Below are 15,083 nucleotides of genomic sequence, written 5' to 3' on the forward strand. Positions count from 1 at the left end.
GCATGAGTTGGCACCCAAAAAGTCACCCCTAGCGCAGTAGCACTCCCAAGCAGGAGGACTCACACGTAGAAACGTCCCCAGATGGGCAGAAACGCTCCCAGATGGGGTCATGGCGTCGTGAGGCCCTCCACGTGTACGACAGCCATGTCAGAATAGAAACACCCTCTAGTCAGGTGCCAGGTAATTAAAGTCATTCAATACAGTTTCCGTTTCGAGCGTTCAGGTACTATGATGGCTCCCAAGCGTTTCAACGTCTTAAATGCGCTACGTTTTCTAATTAAACGCTTTAATGAGTGCGTTACGTTTGTGATTAAAAGCGCTTTAAATGCTTAGGAGGTTTAAATAGCGCGGGGAATGTTGGAAACGGGGTTCGAACTTTCTGCAAATTTACCAGAACTCTCTAGTTGTTTGCTCGTGCTTCAAGGTTACGAACAAGGGACTGGGGAATATTTTTGCCTCAGAGAGAGAACACAGACACACAATACACAGTTATTTCTTACCACCTTCAGAGTGCCACACGCGGTGCTCAGAGACGGAGGTGAACAGGTTTGGTGTTTCTTGCTGGCTGACTTGAGCGTCGGAGTGCAAACGGCCGCTAGGGCGCCTCTTTGTCCTCTTTTTGCAGGAATCCACAGGTAATCAGTGGGAAGGAGTCCCTAGCTGACGGTTGAGGTCGCGCACGAAGACGTCCCGGTCGACCGGACGAAACAAATATAATAACACTTTATTTTATTTATTCTTATTCTAAAAAGTGATAAACGTATTAAGAAATGTCTAGAAAAATACTAGTTACAAAATATTTAATATATTTTCTCATGGTCATAAGCGCATTCAATATATTTTAGTAAATATTTTAATTATTTGAAGGTTATTTGTTAATGAATTTTTTAAACACATTACTAAATAAGAAATATTTAATATATTAAATACTTTTAAATTTTTTTAATAATTTTTGTTAAATGTTATTTTATGGTTGCATTAAAATAAATATATTTTTATTTTTGTTTCTTCATAATGCCCAAAACAATTGTTTATGCAAAATGAACTTTATATATCTTGTTTATGCTTACAGCTTACCTGGTGACTCTCTTAAACACGTAAAGACTTCAACTCCTTCAAAAATCACTTATAAGATTCCTCCAGTGCTAAGCCCTTCAGGTCAATTTTGTAGTTTTTCTGTTGAGATAAGTATTTAGGTTTTATATATCTTGTAATTTTTCTGTTGAGATAAGTATTTAGGTTTTTCTGTTGACAAATCTTGTGTTTCACAAGACTGTCCAATTAAACAAAAAAAAATCTAAGTTACAACCTGATCCGATCGGTCATAGGTAGTCGATGACATCAGCATCAGAGAACCACGTGGACCACTCGCAGGGTGACACGTGGACCAGGTGGCAGAGAGGTAGGGGGACGATCGCCAAGAGAGGTGATCGGTGGTCAGTAACCAAGTTACCACCGACAGATCAGGCGGCAGAGAGGTCGGGGGACAGATCACCCAGAATGGTGATCGGTGGTCAGTAGCCAAGTGACCACCAGCAGACCAGTTCCCAGACTCGCGCCTGGAGGCAGAGCGCGAGTAGCGAATAAACACTGATCAGTCATCGGGTGTATTGTCATCGGGGTCTCGTGTTACACGCAGTTAAACTGGGACTAAGGTTCCCAGCGAGAGCGTTACGCATGGACCTCGCATGGGCACACCTCAAGGAATCATGCACGAGAGTGGCCTGAGGGAACTAGTAAGCCAGTCGGTGATTGGTGATTCCCTCAACCCATTACGTGCGTGTCATCCTGAAGGGTAAGTCGCCTACGCAGAGAGTAACGTTTGGTGAGTGCGCCTAGACCAGCCACACCCGACGTTCTCCTAAGAGTATGCAATTTGCCCAGATAAGAGAAGCATCCTAAGTTACTCCGCAAGGGTGTAGCTTAGGCAGACAAAGAGAGGCGCTAGAGCCCTTCCAGTAAGTGACACGTGTGTGGTTAGATGTGAGTTGCAGGCCTCCACGTGTCACCATCTGAGAGGGGTGCGGTCCAGACAAAAGAGCACTCCGTACCGCTAAAGGTACAGACAGGCGCAGCCAAGCGCAGACATGCGCAGACTCTCACGCTCCCCATTGCTGATTCTGAAGGTACGCTTTCTCTGAAAAGCACGACAGGGTTCTGACACATGCCAGAAAAGCATAACAGAATTCTGTTATGCCCAGAAGCAGGGAAAGAGAGATAAAAGGCAGAATCAGAGTGAGAGTGGGGGACAGAGGAAAAACAGAGTGCAAGTTTTTCTGATATACACACACATTTTTACTAAGTTTCCAGTTTTTCTGGTGGTTCTGTTGAACTAACTTGATCGTCGGAGTGCAAACGGCCGCTAGAGGCGCCGTCTGTGTATTTTGCAGGTCACATTTTGAAGACGTCTGAGAGAGAGTTCAGAAGGTGATTCTTCAGGAGACACAGTCGCGAAGACAGGGCAGAAAGTGTTACGAAGCGAATCACCCACGTTCAAGTTGCCGGCAGGATCATTTGGCGCCCACCGTGGGGCCCGAGTGAATCGTTGTCCCACATATACCATAGTTTTAAAGCTCACCAGAGTTTTATCAGTTTCTCTGATAGAGAAGATGCCTAGAAACAGACAACCATCACCTGCGCCATCCGCTGACGAAGGAGCTGTGACAATGGCGCAGGTCCTGGAAATGGTGCGCACGCTGCAGGATAACGCTGCAGCGTAGAAAGTCGAACAAGAAAGGATGCAGGCGGAGTTGGCTGCGTCGCAAAGCAGGAACGACGAACTGAATCGTGTCAACGAAGAGTTGAGAAGAACGCTGCAGGCGCAGAGGGAGCACGTCGTTGACGAAAGGGTGTCTAGGCAGCCTTCACCTCCAAGGGCATTTCCCATGCCATTCTCCCCCGAGATTATGGGAACCATGGTGCCTTCCAACTTGGTGGGGGTAAAAGCGTCGTTCAAAGGGGTAGAAGACCCGGAGGCGCATCTGACGGCATTCCACACCCAGATGATGTTGTCTGGGGGCTCAGACGCTGTATACTGCAAGATGTTCATGAGCACCCTGAGCGGAATCGCCATGGAGTGGTTCGTGAGTTTACCAGAAGGGCATATCACGTCGTTCTCTCAGTTCTCGAAGCTCTTCATCGAGCAATACATCGTCAACAAGGCACCTGCAGTGGTGTCCTACGACCTGTTCGACGTGCGCCAATACCAGGGGGAGTCGCTGAAAGACTACCTCAACCGTTTTGGAGCACAAGTGGTTAGACTACCCAGCAAAGATGAAGATATGCTTGTGCACGCGTTTAAGAAGGGGGTGCTGCCTGGCCCTTTCAGCGAGTCTCTCATCAGGAGCCATCCCAGCACCTTTGCAGAGATCCGACGACGTGCGGTGGCGCACATAGTGGCAGAAACAGAGGTTTCTGAGAAGAGGGGAAGTGCTGCACCACCCAGACCGCGCGGAGGGCAAGGAAAACCACAGCAAGCAAGGGTGCATGAGGCCAAAGAGGGGAAGAAGGTGCGGGAAAGACCTCGTCCCTATGCACCAGGCAAAGACCAGAGCAAGGGGCGTGCAAGGGAGAATAACGCACCCCCGAGATATAACTTCATGGTGGGATTGGCGGATCTCATCGCCCTTCCTGCCGTAGCAGCAAGGCTACGAGTACCAGAGAAGACGGATAAGGTACTCGGAAGGAAGAAGAATGAATGGTGTGAGTTCCATCAGGCCTTTGGCCATACACTTCATTCCTGTCTGGCGCTGGGACACCAACTGGCAGAGTTGGTGAAGTCTGGTTTTCTAGCAGATTACCTGCGTGAGCCGCAGGGGGATCGCGCGTCAGGATCCCAAGCTGGAGAGCAACAGCATGAAGTCCTCGTGCATGGGGAAGTGCAGACGATTGCTGGAGGCTTCTCTGGTGGGGGATGCACAGCTTCACAAAGAAGGAGATACACTCGATCTGTGATGGCGGTAGATGCAGTGAATGAGAGTCATTACCCTGAGGTGGACATTATCTTCAGGAAAGATGACCTACGGGACGTTGTCCCGCACGACAACGACCCTGTGGTCATTTCTCTCATCACAGCAGGAAGGCGGGTGCATAGAGTACTCGTAGATCAAGGAAGCTCGGCGGATGTCATGTTCTGGCCAACATTCAACAAGCTATAGTTGTCCCCTGATCAGTTAAGACCGTATACTGGTTGTCTCTACGGGTTCGTAGGGGATCAGGTAGAAGTGCGGGGATACATCGAGCTGAGGACGACGTTCACTGACGGAACGACAGCCCGCACTGAAAAGATAAAGTACCTGGTGGTGAACGCCCCTTCTGCGTACAATGTCCTGTTGGGGAGGCCAACGCTCAATAGACTGGGTGCAATACCATCGACAAGGCATATGAAGTTGAAGCTGCCATCGATGGAAGGGGCCGTGATAACCATCAAGTCGGATCAGGCTGAGGCAAGACGCTGTTATGAGAACAGCTTGAAGCAAAAAAGAAGTGTATGCCATGTCACCACAAAACCACCACCAGGCGTGCGCAAAGAGCGATTGGCGGTCAGGGAGACACAAGGCGCTCAGAGGATGGAGAACGCTGCGGTGGGGGGCTCCCAGGTGGCCCAAGTCGAGGAAGAGGAGGAAGGCGCGATCACTCCTCGCGAGTCAGGGATCGCGAGAGCGGTCATTGCCAGTGAGAGGAGGCCCCACCCAGCTGAAGGATGGGTCGAGGTGGACATCGGGGGAAGAAAATTCAAGCTGGGGGGATCCCTCATTGAAGAAGAGCGAAGGCTGATCATGGGTGTGATTGAGAAGCACATGAATGCCTTTGCATGGTCATCATCCGACATGCCAGGAATCGACCCCGATTTCCTCTGCCATCGTCTATCAATGGACCCCATGGTTCGACCGGTACGGCAGAGAAGAAGGAAATTTAAGGAGGAGAAGAGGAAGGTGATCCACGACGAAGCGCAGAAGCTCCTTGACGCAGGGCATATCAGAGAAATCCAGAACCCCGAGTGGTTAGCGAATGTGGTACTGGTGCGGAAGGCAAGCGGCAAGTGGAGAATGTGCGTGGACTTCACTGACCTCAATAAGGCGTGCCCCAAGGATTCTTACCCCTTACCCAGCATAGATGCTCTAGTCGATAGCGCCTCGGGGGGAAAGCTACTCAGCTTCTTGGACGCTTTCTCGGGGTATAACCAGATCAGGATGCACCCAATGGACGAATGCAAGACCGTGTTTATGACGGAACGGTCTTGCTATTGCTACAAGGTCATGCCATTTGGGTTGAAGAATGCGGGGGCTACCTACCAGCGGCTCATGGATAGGGTGCTCTCGCCCATGCTGGGAAGAAACGTACACGCCTATGTAGATGACATGGTGGTTACGTCCCAAGAGAAGAAGCATCATGCAGCTGATCTGGAAGAGTTATTCACCACCATTGCCAAGTATAGGCTGAAGCTCAACCCTGAGAAATGCATATTCGGTGTAGAGGCTGGGAAGTTTTTGGGTTTCCTCTTAACAGAGCGAGGAATCGAAGCTAACCCGGAGAAGTGTGCGGCGATCGTGGCGATGAGGAGCCCAACGACGGTGAAGGAGGTGCAGCAGCTCACCGGCCGCTTGGCAGCACTGTCCCGGTTTATGTCTGCTGGTGGGGAGAAAGGTCACCCATACTTCCAGTGTCTCAAGCGCAACAGCAGATTTCTCTGGACGCAGGAGTGCGAGGAGGCCTTCATTAAGTTGAAGGGATATCTGGCAAGCCCACCAGTCTTGCGAAAGCCCCAGGTAGGCATCCCTCTCCGTCTATACTTTGCTGTTACGGAGAGGGCAGTCAGTTCAGTCCTGGTGCAAGAGCTGGACCAGGCCCAGAGGCCTGTTTATTTCGTCAGCAAGGTGCTGCAAGGCCCGGAAACCAGGTACCAGGCCCTCGAGAAGGCTGCTCTAGCGGTGGTATTCTCAGCCAGAAGACTCAGGCATTATTTCCACAGCTTCACAGTGGTGGTGATGACTGATCTGCCTATCCAGAATGTATTGAAGAAACCTGATGTGGCAGGAAGGATGGTCAAGTGGGCAGTAGAATTATCGGAATTCGATATTCAGTACGAGCCCCGAGGACCGATCAAGGGGCAGGTGTTCGCGGACTTCGTAGTCGAGCTATCATCCATCGCGACACCTGCAGAAGGGCTAGATTTTCGATGGGTGTTATCGGTGGATGGCTCCTCTAATCAGCAAGGAAGCGGCGCTGGGGTCATCCTGGAAGGGCCAAACGGAGTACTGATTGAGCAGTCCCTCCATTTCGCCTTCAAGGCTAGCAACAATCAGGCGGAGTACGAGGCCCTGATCGCGGGAATGTTGCTAGCAAGGGAAATGGGAGCAAGAAATCTGCTGGCCAAGAGCGATTCGTTACTGGTCACCGGGCAGGTTACCGGGGAGTTCCAAGCAAAGGACCCCCAGATGGCAGCCTACCTGGAGTATGTGCAGCTCCTGAAGACGTCTTTCGCCGAGTTTGAGTTAGTGCATGTACCAAGAGAGCAGAACGCCCGAGCAGACTTGCTTGCCAAGCTGGCCAGCTCAGGCAAAGGGGGGAAGCAGAGGACTGTCATTCAGGAGACCCTGAAGGTGCCGCGCGCGTTTGTATCAGACAACCAGGTGCTTCATGTATACAAGTCAATGGAGCGTCTAACGATCGGTCATCGGTCGTTGACTCAAGAGACGCTGAGAGCGCCGAGGGTGAGATCGCGACCCTCAAAGATCGGTGAGTCGATGGAGGTCCACGCGGAGAAGGAACCCCACACCTGGATGACGCCATACCGGCTATACTTAGAAGATGGTGTACTCCCGCTCGATCTGGCAGAGGCAAAAAGAATAAAGAGGGGTTCAAGTAAGTTTACTCTCATAGATGGAAGCCTATTTAGATTTGGATTTTCTCACCCTGTGCAGATCTGTGTACACGGCGAGCAATGCACCAGACTCATGTCTGAGCTGCACGAGGGGGTGTGCGGAAGCCATGTAGGTGGTCGCGCTTTGGCAAGTAGAGTACTCCGCGCGGGGTACTACTGGCCAAAGCTGAAGGAAGATTGCATAAGGTTTGCTCAGCGATGCAAACAATGTCAGCTACATGCAGACTGGCACAAGGCACCCCCTGAGGAGTTGAGGTCCATCCATAGCCCGTGGCCATTCCATACATGGGGGATTGACATCCTAGGACCTTTTCCCCTGGCGACAAGGCAGATGAAGTTCCTCATTGTGGCCATTGAATATTTCACTAAGTGGGTGGAGGCAGAGCCAGTTGCACACATCACCGCACAGAAAGTCGAACACTTCGTCTGGAAGAACATTGTCTGCCACTTCGGAATACCCAAGAGGCTGGTTTCCGACAATGGCACCCAGTTCACCAGTCATCAGTTGAGGAAGATGTGTGAAGAGCTAAAGATACAACAGGTTTTCGCATCTGTGGAGCACCCACAAACAAATGGGCAGGTGGAGTCAGCAAATCGAGTGCTGCTCAGGGGGCTGAAGCGGAGGCTAGACAAGGCCAAAGGAGGCTGGGCAGAGGAGGTCCCCAGAATTGTGTGGTCTTACCACACCACCCCACAGTCCAGCACCCATGAGACACCCTTCAGCCTTGTCTATGGGACAGACGCCATGATTCCTGTGGAGATACAGGAGAGCTCCCCCAGATTCTTGAACTTTGTTGCTGAAGAGTCCAATGAAGAGCGTAAGGTGAATTTGGACCTGCTAGACGAAGTGCGAGAAGAGGCCAGAGTCAGTGCTGAAGCTGTGAAGAGAAGAGTAGAGCGGAGGCACAACTCTAAAGTGAGGCCCAGGCGCTTCCAGGAAGGTGATCTGGTGATGAGAAAGGCGCATCAGAATGACATGCAGAATAAGTTATCCCCGAAGTGGACAGGCCCGTACAGAGTGGTGGAGACATTAGAGAACGGAGCCTATCGCCTAGAGACTTTGGAGGGAGGAGCAATCCCCAGAACGTGGAACGCCACCCATTTAAAATTTTATTTCAGTTAAAATTGTACGGTAATGGCGTTCTCACGCTAAAAGGCACATGCTTTGTTTATGGTGGAAACAGTTGAACAGACAAGGGGGCACTCTTTTCCCTAAAAGAGGGTTTTTAACGAGGCCACCCAATTAAAGAAAAATTTCCAGCATATAAAGTGTTCTCAAGTATTAAAGTTAAAATCCTCCTTGCCCCAGGTGCAAGTGCAGGTGATTGGTTAGGCCCTACTTGCCCTAGGCGCAAGTACTGGCACCGATCTAAGTCTTCCTCACCCCAGGTGTGAGCGCAAGCAGAAAGGTTTGAAAGGCCAGAGGTGCTAGTAAGACCAAGAGAAGGAAAGGAAAGGTTTTGACAAAACATCCTTACCCACTTGGCATGCACCAATATTGGCCCAGTAAAACTCTCAGTCAGAAAACCTTTCTCACCCCAGGAGTGAGACAGGGAGTGATCGACTCAACCCGCCAAAGGGTGATGACCTCGGGGAAAGGGAAAGGGGTTAGCGAGAAACACTTCCTTTTCCCCAAGATGAGGCCTCACTTTGAGCAATCGATGTCAAGGTCCTTTATGCATTTAACGCTAGAGCGACAGAGAAAGCTAAGTAAGGACTAAAGAGCGATCACCGATGAGTCGTCAGTAATTGGCTAGTAGTACAAAGCAGCGCACGAGGACTGTTAAGCTGAGGGAACAGCCAGTCGAGATCATGCAGATCGCGCTAAGCCTGAGTTGGTTAACACTTAGTCGCGCGCAAAGACAAGAGAAGCAGATCGCGCTAAGCCTGAGTTGGTTAACACTTAGTCGCGCGCAAAGAGTAAGAGAAGCAGATCGCGCTAAGCCTAAGCTGGTTGACACTTAGTCGTGTGCGAAAGGAAAGGCAAAGCCCAAGATCGCGCTGAACCTAAACTAGCTAACAGTTAGTCGCGCACATAAAGGTAAGTGGAGTCCAAAGAAAATACAAAGAAAAATTGAGCAATTGAAACCAAGGTATATCACCAGAGATGTTCATACAATTGTCAGTTACAAAGAGTTGAATGGTGCAGAAACATAAGGTTACAAAATGAAACTTTGTACAGAAGAAGTCAAAATTACAGAAGGAAGAGATTCAGGGAGTAGGAGGCTTAAGTTTCCCATCTACCACCGAGTGATGAATGCTGAATTGCGCAAGGTCCAGTTCTGGAAGGACGCAGCGGACTTGCTCGAGCGCCAGCTCGAATCCATCAATGAGGGAATCGGCGCCCACGTTCATCAAGTCCTCTTTCTCCGCCTCCAGACTTCGCCTCGAAGCCTCTGCAGCATCCCTCTGCGTGGTAAGGGTAGCAAGGGAGGAGGCAGCTTCAGACAGCTTGCCCACTGCCTCCTCAAGCTTCTTTTCGGCGGCAGCAGTTGCCTCCTTGGCGGCCTTGAGCATCTCTACCCGCTGAGAATCCTGTTGGCGTAGGGAGGAGTTCTCAGCCTCTAACTCCTCCACCATCTGACTCCGTTCGAGCAAAGAGGAATTCTCAGCCTGTAACTCTGCCACCTTCCAGTCCAGAGGACCAACAGTCTGCCCCATCAAGATCTCCATCTTGATGGTCTCCTGGACCTGCAGCAAGTACTCCCTCCTGGCCTTCTCCACCATGCCTCGCATCAGCTCGACAGACCCCTGAGCGGCTTCAAGGTCACTGTGCAGCGACTCGTTGTCGTGCTCAAGTTCCTTCACCCTTTTCTCCAGGGCTTTCTGCTTGCGATGCTGGTTGGAGAACTCCAGCGAGAGCACCATCTGCTTGGCAAGGTGTGCGTCTATCTCCTCCCCGCTCCAGTCGACGAGCTCCCCATTGCTGATGTGCTGTCGCACCATGGAGATAACTCTGCTGAAGTTCTCATGGTTGGCTCCAGTGTTGCTTGGGCGCGAGCCAGACCCACCATGTTCAGCATTGGCGGTGGAGATTGTCATTGGAGGCGGGGCACACTCTTTTTGAGCAGAAACACCCCCAGCAGGGTGAGCGGATGGACCAGGTGATTGGCCTGCTGGGGGGGAAGTTGGTGGTTGAGAGGTTGGGGGCGATTTTTGGCCAGGAGAAGGAGGACATGCGGGCTCTGGGGCCGGTCGAGTAGAGGGAGAGGGAGGTGGTGAACCTTCCTCTACCTCTACCACCTCTATCCCTCCAGGCTGGAAAGACGAGACCCCCTCGGCTACTGCTTTCTTCCTCTGGCGGTGAATGAGGGGGGAGCCTGAGCTTTCCTCTTCCACTGAGGCAGCAGCAGCAGCAGGTACCAGCGAAGAAGCCTTCACCAGTCTCTTCCTTTTCTTCCCTTGCTCGGGGCCTTCGGCTGGCGCGACCGAGAGCGGAGGGGCTTCGATTGGCTCGGTGGTGGAAGAGGAAGAGCCAGTCCCTTTGGCCGCTCGGCGTTTAGCGAGCTCCAACACCGCCAACCTCCTATCTTTCCCTGACATTGAATCTGCATAGGCAAGAAAGAGGGAAATTAGACAGCTAAGAGACGCAAGCAAGGTGAAAAGTATAAGAGCATGCATGAGGAAGTATAAATGTCCTAAGGGGGGGGGGGGGGGGCAGAGAAAGAACTACCTATATATTTCTTCAGGGAAACACATCAAACTCATCCTTGATGAGGCGAGCGGAGTCATACTTAGCCCCCAGGAGCAGCCCACACAGCTCGCGCTCGTAGGGGGCCATGGTCTCGAGATCCTTGGGTTTTTTAAATTGAACCTGGGGAACCCAGTAGAGGGGGTACCCCTCGAGCAGATGAGGGCTTTGTGGGGTGGCGAATATCATATAAAATCTGCCCTTCCAGTCTTTGAAGGACTGCTGGTACAGGCCCAGAAGCACCCGTCCAGCAACCCCGTTCAGGCTGACCCAAAACCTATCCCCTGGTTTCTTCGCCTCAAAGAAGTAGAGGAACACCTCCACCGAGGCGTTGTGCCCAAAGTAGTTGCACAGAATCTGAAACGCCCGGATGAAGGCCCAGGCATTGGGGTGGAGTTGGCAGGGCGCGACGTTCAACTCCATCATCAGCTCTTTCTCGAAGAAGGTGAAGGGGAGTCGCAGCCTCAACCTTTTGAAGATCACGGAGTAAACAAAAACGAAGGGCACCCCATTGGTGGCCCTGTCGTCAGCGCAAATGGGCATCCCTCGGGGAGGGATGCGGACTCGGATGTTGAAGTCGTTTTCCCTGTCTATGGAACACGAGGGTTCATCCGGGTCGTGGCTCAGAAGCGAGTTAAGATGGTCCTCAGGTAGCAAGATGGACGTTTCAGATAGCAACGCCAGAGGGGCCAGTCATAGACTTTGGCGTTGTCATGGAATGAGGTGACAACAGGCGGTGGCGAAGCTGGTGCACTCGCGGAGGGCTGTGCACCAGAAGAAGAGGCAAGGACGCGAGCGGTCTGCTTCAAGCGAGCCATCGAGAGATAGCTGCAATGGAGGAAAAACGAAGGGTCAGAAATAGAAAGGGAGAGAGTGATGGATGGTTCGGTGAAAAACAGAGAGGGGGAATGAGGAAGAAATGCCCAGGTAAAGGAGAAAGAAGGGAAGGCAGAAGCCAAAGCGGAAACATGAGAAAAACCCTAGCGCGGGTTGAGAAGAAGAAAAACAGGGAAGGTGAATGCATGATAACTAGAATGGTAAATGCAATCGGTAAAGATGACCAAAAAGGGGCCAGGGAAAAGAAAAACCATACCTTTGAATGATCGTAGGAGTATAGGATTACAGAGAATTCGAAGAAAGATGGGTGCGCAGAAGAAAGATTCGCAGAGAGTTTGGGAGTCAAATGAAGAAGATGAAGGAACAGTGGAAGGGCGCGCCATTTTGAATAAGAGAAGCGCTAGCGACGCACAACGCTGGCCGTTGATGGTGCCACGTGTCGCGAGATTAAGGAAGGAAGCCCAAACGTTAAAGAAGCAGCACGTGAGGTGGCACGTGAGGCGGCCCCACTTGCCACGTGGACTGAGGGCACGACCACTTAGTCTCTTCGCTGAGAACGAGTTCTCCACTCGAGACTGGGGGGCTTGTGATCCGATCGGTCATCGGTAGTCGATGACATCAGCATCAGAGAACCACGTGGACCACTCGCAGGGTGACACGTGGACCAGGTGGCAGAGAGGTAGGGGGACGATCGCCAAGAGAGGTGATCGGTGGTCAGTAACCAAGTTACCACCGACAGATCAGGCGGCAGAGAGGTCGGGGGACAGATCACCCAGAATGGTGATCGGTGGTCAGTAGCCAAGTGACCACCAGCAGACCAGTTCCCAGACTCGCGCCTGGAGGCAGAGCGCGAGTAGCGAATAAACACTGATCAGTCATCGGGTGTATTGTCATCGGGGTCTCGTGTTACACGCAGTTAAACTGGGACTAAGGTTCCCAGCGAGAGCGTTACGCATGGACCTCGCATGGGCACACCTCAAGGAATCATGCACGAGAGTGGCCTGAGGGAACTAGTAAGCCAGTCGGTGATTGGTGATTCCCTCAACCCATTACGTGCGTGTCATCCTGAAGGGTAAGTCGCCTACGCAGAGAGTAACGTTTGGTGAGTGCGCCTAGACCAGCCACACCCGACGTTCTCCTAAGAGTATGCAATTTGCCCAGATAAGAGAAGCATCCTAAGTTACTCCGCAAGGGTGTAGCTTAGGCAGACAAAGAGAGGCGCTAGAGCCCTTCCAGTAAGTGACACGTGTGTGGTTAGATGTGAGTTGCAGGCCTCCACGTGTCACCATCTGAGAGGGGTGCGGTCCAGACAAAAGAGCACTCCGTACCGCTAAAGGTACAGACAGGCGCAGCCAAGCGCAGACATGCGCAGACTCTCACGCTCCCCATTGCTGATTCTGAAGGTACGCTTTCTCTGAAAAGCACGATAGGGTTCTGACACATGCCAGAAAAGCATAACAGAATTCTGTTATGCCCAGAAGCAGGAAAAGAGAGATAAAAGGTAGAATCAGAGTGAGAGTGGGGGACAGAGGAAAAACAGAGTGCAAGTTTTTCTGATATACACACACATTTTTACTAAGTTTCCAGTTTTTCTGGTGGTTCTGTTGAACTAACTTGATCGTCGGAGTGCAAACGGCCGCTAGAGGCGCCGTCTGTGTATTTTGCAGGTCACATTTTGAAGACGTCTGAGAGAGAGTTCAGAAGGTGATTCTTCAGGAGACACAGTCGCGAAGACAGGGCAGAAAGTGTTACGAAGCGAATCACCCACGTTCAAGTTGCCGGCAGGATCACAACCAATTTATTACCAATATTTTGAGTTGAAAATCACTTTACAAGTCAAAACTGATTTCACACCATTCTGATATGGTATGATAGTTTTGTTTGATAATTCTTATGTATCACTAATCATAGAGCGGTGTTATATTGGCTAATAAATAACTACTATATACATATATTCTATGCAGAAAAATGGATCGAAGATGGATTTATGAACGACTTGATCCTTCAAGGAGACTTAGCAAACAATTCATTACTGGAGTAAGTGAGTTTGTTTCAAAGGCAATGGATTAAACTTTTTATACTATAGAAGGAGGGATAAGGTGTCCTTGCATAAAGTGTGTCTGTGAGAAAATTCTTCCACCATCACATGTGAGGGCTCATTTGCTACGATATGGTTTTAAACCTAACTACACAGTTTGGGTTCAACATGGAGAAGAGATGTCAAGTGAGGACAATGTTGGTTATGCATCCAATAGCCATGGAAGAACGAAACCAGTTGATAACATTGGTTCAATGACCAATATGGTGTATGATGCATACATGCAAGAAGCAGACATAACAAGTCATTATGATCACATGGACAACGACGATGAATATGTAGAAGAGTCACCTAATGCAGAAGCCCAAAGGTTTATGATATGTTAACAACTGCAAATGAACCCATTTATAATGGTGCCACCGAGTCAAAATTATCAGTAGCCATCAGACTACTAGCAGCTAGAATGAATTAGCATACACCTGAAAAATGTTTAGACCATTTCATAAAGTTGTTAGTTGATGTAGCTCACAAAGATAATTGCATACCAAAGAACTACTACGAAGCTAAAAAAATTGTGTCAAGTCTTGGATTGAAAGCCCAAAAACCTGATTGTTGTGAAGTTGGATGCATGTTATATTACAAGGATGACAACCATTTAACTGAATGCAAATTTTGTCATCTTCCTCAGTATTTTCCTCCTAAAGGTGACAAGGGAAGATACAAACAAATTCCAAGGAACAAATGAGATGGCATTTTGAAAACAAAAGAGAAGATGGCATACTTCGACATCCATGTGATGGGGAAGCTTGGAAGCACTTTCATAAGATATATCCGAATGTTGTTGTTGACCCACGACATGTTAGACTTGGTTTATGTTCTGATGGGTTCACTCCTTATGTCCAAGCTTTAACATCCCATTATTCTTGTTGGCCTGTATTTCTTACTCCGTATAATTTGCACAATTTTTCTTTGCACTTTGGAATTGTATAAGACTTGGCTATGAATGTAATATCTCAATGCTTCTTTCTTGCGTAAGTTCCTTCTTTTGCATTTTCTTTGAACTTCACTTATCTTTATGTGCGCGACTAGCTAGCTTAGGTTTAGCGCGATCTTGAGCTTCGTCTTTCACTTTGCGCACGACTGAGTGTTAACCAGCTTAGGCTTAGCGCGATCTGCTTCTCTTATTCTTTTGCTTCTACTTGATCACGACTGGCTATTCCCTCAGCTTGGTGTTTAACAGTCCTCGTGCGCCGCTTTGCACCCCTAGCCAATTACTGACGACTCATCAGTGATCGTTCTTTAGTCTTTACTTAGCTTTCTCTGTCGCTCTAGCGCTAAGTGCATAAAGGACTTTGACATCGATCGCTCAAGGTGATGCCTCGTCTTGGGGAAAGAAAAGTGTTTCTCGCTAACCCCTCTTACTTTCCCCAAGGTCATCACCCTTTGATGGGTTGAGTCGTTCATTCCCTGCCTCACTCCTGGGGTGAGAAGGGTTTCGGACTAAGAGTCTTACTGGGCCAATATTGGTGTATGCCAAGTGGGTAAGGACGTTTTGTCAAAACCTTTCCTTTCCCTCCCTTGGTCTTACTAGCACCCCTGGCTTTTCAAACCTTTAACTGCTTGCGCTCACACCT

Source organism: Phaseolus vulgaris, chromosome 8, assembly GCF_051622355.1.
Source record: "Phaseolus vulgaris cultivar YP4 chromosome 8, ASM5162235v1, whole genome shotgun sequence".
Classification (NCBI taxonomy): domain Eukaryota; kingdom Viridiplantae; phylum Streptophyta; class Magnoliopsida; order Fabales; family Fabaceae; genus Phaseolus; species Phaseolus vulgaris.